Raw genomic sequence first — 6,000 nt, 5'->3', positions numbered from 1 at the left:
AGGTAGATACAACCTGTGTTTTTGGATAAGATCTGTGCTTCCTTATGGACATGGGCTGTGTCTAAATCTTAATTCTGCATCTCCATGGCTCTGTCTTAATCACTGTCTTTTTAGAGCATTGATCTTATGGCTCAGACCAAGTACCCGATGTTCAAAGTCATGTTCATGGACAAGCATAGCACATTATATATAAGAACTGCACCCACTGCGGTTATCAGCTCAGGGAAGAGCGTGAAAGTGGTGTGTGCGGCTAGGAACTGACTTACAGCCAGACCTCTCGTGGATGGGACCACGACTTGCTGAAGCGGTAACGTTGTTGTTGGGGTTGTCGGTGTTGTCACAGTGTTGCTGGGGACCTCAACTCCAGGCCCAGGCTCCGCTGACACACTCCACACTTAGGTAGGTGAGATCTAAGAAAAACTGCAGAGCCTGGCCCTGCAGCCAGAGGTGCCCAGCAATATTGTGAGAACCCCAAGAATCCCAGAGATGTTGGGAGACAAGCCAAGTTGCTTGCCAAAGATAGAATCTGAATTTGAGAACATTTTTAATCTTAAATGACAAGTTGTCCCTGGTGAGCAGGTAGATGAGAGGACATAGAAATATTAGTCAGGATTTTTATTATAGGTTACTGTTACAGCAAGGGCTTCTGGACATAAGATGTATACATTTAGCTGGTTACTCCTACCCAGGCCTCAATTTGATCATCTAGGGATCAATGAGTTTGACTAGATAATAGCTAAGTTTTCTTCCAGCTATAATGGATTATGATGCTTAGAATTTGGAAGGAAAGGAGAAAATTATAGAGGAACCAGAAAGATTGGATGCAATGAAGGGGGAAAAGATTACAAAAAGCGGCAAAGGAGAGGTGAGTTTAATATGATGGGGTCACTTGTCAAGAATAACCCTCACAGCCTGACCAGGTGGTGGCGCAGTGGTTAGAGCGTCGGACTGAGACGTGGAGGACCCGGGTTCGAGACCCCGAGGTCGCCAGCTTGAGCGCGGGCTCATCGGGTTTGAGCAAGGCTCACCAGCTTGAGCCCAAGGTCACTGGCTCGAGCAAAGGGTCACTCAGTCTGCTGTAGCCCCCCAGTCAAGGCACATATGAGAAATCAATCAATGGAAACTAAGGAACCACAACAAAGAGTTGATGTTTCTCATCTCTCTCCCTTCCTGTCTGTCTGTCCCTATCTGTCCCTCTCTTTGACTCTCTCTGTCTCTGCCACACACACACAAAAAAAGATTTAAAGAATAACCCTCACAAGGGTGACCACCATCCCTGCTTGCCTGGAACTGCAAGGGTTCCCAGATCACAGGCCTTTCCATTTTAAAGTCAAGAAAGTCCTAGGTAACCTGGATGAGTTGATCCTCCTACTCATGCTCTCAAGTCTCCCGACCCCCAAATAATATCACATGGAGAAAACAGAAGAATGAACATTTTTTTCTACATTTTTAGGGTGGAACCGACATTATTAGGTTGAGACCATTGCTAAAAGTATTAGTGTTTTAAATGTCCCCCTAAGTACGGCTTTAATAGGATCCTACACATTTTAGTACATAGTGTTTGCATTTTCATTCAACACAACTATTAAAGAAGGCTTAACGTCTATTCAAACTCACCAGCCTTATTTTTAATTTGTGATTATTCTTTAGAGCAATTTATTCAAAACTTAAGAGTATTACACTCTAACTAGGCTTTTTATTTAAGTTGTATTGCATGTTATTGTGTGTATATATATATTGATATTTTTAAAATAAGTATATAAATTATTTAAAAATAAATAAATATATACATATTTATTTTTAAATAAGAGGAGGGGAGATGGTGAGACAGACTCCCACATGTGCCCTGATCAGAGGTGAAGAAGGAAAGAAGGAGAAGAGAAGCAGATAATCACTTCTCTTGTGTGCTCTGACCGGGATCGAACCTAGGATGTCCATATAGCCAAGCTTATGCTCTATCCAGTGAGCCACTGGCCAGGGCCATGTTACTGTATGTTGCTTTGGGGTTTTCAGTGTAAAACCTTGAGGTTTTAAGATCACCTGAATGAAACAGGCATGACTGTGCTCCCCAATCTGCTGCTTGTGAGACCCTCTGAAGAAATTGTACCCTTTGCCTTAGATGGTTGATTGTACCAAATAACATTCATTTGCCCCACAACAAAGCCAGCGAGACCCAAGGGTTAATTTAATAATTCCTGTGCGACAAATCCATCTGGGAGCCAAGATAACTATAAATACACAGTCCATTCAGAGCTTAAAATTAGATCGGGGAAGGAAGGTGGAATAAGACAATTTGTTTAACCTTTTCTTTGGAGATAAAAGCCAGTAAGAGGCTTTTTCCTAGTGCAGTGATCTCAGGCAATTTGTCTAGGAGATAATAAGATTACTTTAAGCGACCCTGAAAAGATATGAGATCGCTTCCCACCCCAGCCTTTACCCTTCCCACCAGCCCTGAGTACGCAGGTCATTGTATCACCATTATTTAACTTTTCTCTTTTTACTAGAACATTACATCCCCCCCCCCCCCCCCGGTTTACTTGCTTTAAAATTTCACAGTCCAAGTCTTCATTCAAGAATAGAAGGAGATAATAATGAAATAAAATTTTGCCACTTCCGAGTTGAGGGAAGATCAAGAATGTGATAGGCTAAAAATTCTGGACCAAGCCCAGCATGCTGAGGTTTGATGGAGGGTTGAGGTTTAAAGAATCTATGGCAGAATAGGAGAGACCTAATTCTCCGAGCAACTCATAATAAAAAGAAATAAGGGTCTGCTGCCAGCAATTCAGTAAGAAACAATAGGATGGGCCCTGTCGGCTGGCTCAGTGGTAGAGCATCGGCTTGGTGTGTGGATGACCCAGGTTTAAATTTGATTATGTTAATCAGTGTCATCCTGATAAAATCAATTCAAAAAGATTTTGAGTATAAAGTTCAAAGATTCTTGGGGTGTAAACTGTCATCTGATGCTTGGTATTGAAGAGTCAGTGGGTCTTTTAGGATGCACCTGAAATAAACAATCAAGTTATCTGCAATTTTTATCTTCCTGGGGGTGTATACTAATGAACAGAGTGAACTAATATTAATGTAGATAGTAAGATGAGTGGTATATAGAGTTTCAGTTCTCAGTCTGATTCTCATTAAAAAGAAACAGATAACCACACGATTTTTGTGGGAAAAATAATGCCTAGCATATAAAGATTTTTATAAATGTTGTATTTTGAATATATCATATATAAATAATATAACAAATATCAATATATTTATAGATATTGAAAAGTGAATGAGCCTGAGCAGGCAGTGGCGCAGTGGATAGAGCGTCAGACTGGGATGTGGAGGACCCAAGTTCGAGACCCCAAGGTCGCCAGCTAGAGCACGGGCTCATCTGGTTTGAGCAAGGCTCACCAGCTTGAGCCCAAGGTCGCTGGCTCAAGCAAGAGGTCACTCAGTCTGCTGTAGCCCCCTGGTCAAGGCACATATGAGAAAGCAATCAATGAACAACTAAGGTGCCACAATGAAGAATTGATGTTTCTCATCTCTCTTCCTTCCTGTCTGTCTGTCCCTATCTGTCCCTTTCTCTGAAAAAAACAAAAAGTGAATGAATGAGTGAATGAAAACTCCATGTAAGGAGAAGAAGCAAGCAGTCTTATCTTTTTTTTTTTTTAAGATTTTATTTATTCATTTTTTAGAGAGGAGAGAGAGAGAAAGTGAAGTGGGGGAGGAGCAAGAAGTATCAACTCCCATATGTGACCAGGCAAGCCCAAGGTTTTGAACCAGTGATCTCAGCGTTCCAGACTGATGCTTTATCCACTGCGCCACCAAAGGTCAGGCCAAAGCAAACAGCCTTATTCTGTCTCTCAGGCTTCTTCTTTCTCGTTAAGTTCCAATATTTAATCTTTTTTACCACCATGCCCAGATTTCCATGAGTTCAGGTTAAAATTCCAGTCCAAGTTAGAACAAAAATATTCTTTCTTTTTAAATTCTGTCGGCATAGCTAAGTTATGCAAGAATTTTAGAAATTATTGCTAGCTACTAAGAAAATGTTGAGAGAAATAAACAATGAAATAACCCTAGCATTCAAACAAAGAAGAGCAGCTACAATAACCAATGATACGTCCACTCACACCAATCAACGCTGAATACACAAAGCTATTGTCTACTTAGGGAAAATTCCATGGTCCTTTCTTCAATCCAGCATTGCTGATACAATGTTAATCACCGCTTAGCAGTGTACACACTCTGATTTTCTGAGATAATTCCCACAAGCGTTTACATTGGCATTAAAGCTCCTTTGCTTGGCTCTCAAGACTCAAGCTTCTTTTTGCCTAAGATAGAAAAGTGAAATAGAAAGAAATAGAAAAAGATATGTCCCAGACCTAGAATGCTTAAGTGACTCACTCATGTCATAAATGGAAATCAAAGCTGACAGAGTGTTGACTTTGGAAACAGGGTGACCTAGTTAGAATCTCAGTTCTGTCACACAATAGCTTTGTGGCCTTGCTCAAACTCCCTGGCCTTTATTTCTTCATTAGTAAAACATAGGTAATGAGAAACCTATTTCAAGATGGCTTTGTGAGAGCTATATAAGATATCGTGTATCATACATTTACCCTACTGCTATTACATTAAGCCACATGGAATGGACATTTTTGTACTTTAAAAGGCTGAATATTTGTAAATTTCTATGGTTCAAACTTACATTACCTAGTAAAGTGCAAAGCTGGAATCCAGACTCGTCTCTGGGTCCCACCCCCTTACACTCCCATACTATGCTACCTTTTTTGCAATAAAAGTTATTTTCAGTTGTGTTGGAGCTACCAACTGAATTGTGAAGCAGGTTAATATAGGACATGTGTGAAGACAACAAATAGTGAGAGTTGGAGAGAAAAAGAAGTCACAGAGTTGGTGCAAACATCTAGACTTTACAAATATAATGGTTGTCCAGTTAGTCTGCCTCTCATAAGAACAATGAGGTATACATGTGGGAGATCCCAGTTACCCTACTTAATGTTGGTGTCATTGATTACGGAAGACATTGTGATGGTTACGTTTATGTGTTAACTGAGCCATGGGAACGCTCAGACATTTGCTCAAACAGTATTTGGGGTGTGTCTGAGAGGTTGTTTCTGGGTGAGATTACAGTTGAATGGGTAGACTGAGTAAAGCAGATTGCCCTCCCCAATGTGGGTGGGCCTTATCCAATCAGTTGAAGATCTGACTGCAACAAAAAAGCGAAGTAAGAGAAATTTTACCTACTTGTCTTCTGAATCTAAGATATGGACTTTGCAGGAGGGAAAGGAGAGTGGGGGTAGGAGAAAGAGGGTCAAAGGGGGATAGATGGTGATGGAAGGGGACTTGACTTGAGGTGGTTAATGCACAGTTAAATGTACAGATGATGTGTAATGGAGTTATACACCTGAAACGTGTATGATTTTATTAACCAATGTCACCCCAATAAATTCAATAAAAATTAAAGTGCCTAATGGTTTATTAATTTAATAAAGTTATACTCTTCTAGGAAGAAGAAATCCACTCATTGCCAGGATTTTTATATATTCTGACAACAAATATTTTTTGTTTTTTTTAAGTGAGAGGAGGGGAGACAGAGAGACTCCCGCATGTGCCCCTATCAGGATCCACTGGCAAGCCCCCAAAGATGATGCTGTGCCCAGCTTGGACAGTTGCTCAGCAAATGAGCTATTTTTAGCACCCGAGGCAGAGGCTCCACAGCCATCCTCAGTGCCTGGGCCCAACTCACTAGAACCAATTGAGCCATGGTTTCAGGAGGAAAAGAGGGGGGGGGAGTGGAGAATCAGATGGTCATTTTTCCTGTGTGTCCTGACTAGGAATCAAACCTGGGACATCACACACTGGGCTGATGCTCTATCTCTGAACCAACCATTCAGGGCCAAGAACTAATATTCTTAAAACACTTGAGTTACAAAGAGCAGTTCCCATACATTGTCTCCATAAATCTTTCCTGGGCCCAAGTTAGTCCTTATCATG

This window comes from Saccopteryx bilineata, chromosome 2, assembly GCF_036850765.1.
Source record: "Saccopteryx bilineata isolate mSacBil1 chromosome 2, mSacBil1_pri_phased_curated, whole genome shotgun sequence".
NCBI classification, from domain to species: Eukaryota; Metazoa; Chordata; class Mammalia; order Chiroptera; family Emballonuridae; genus Saccopteryx; species Saccopteryx bilineata.
This window is presented reverse-complemented; position numbering follows the sequence as displayed.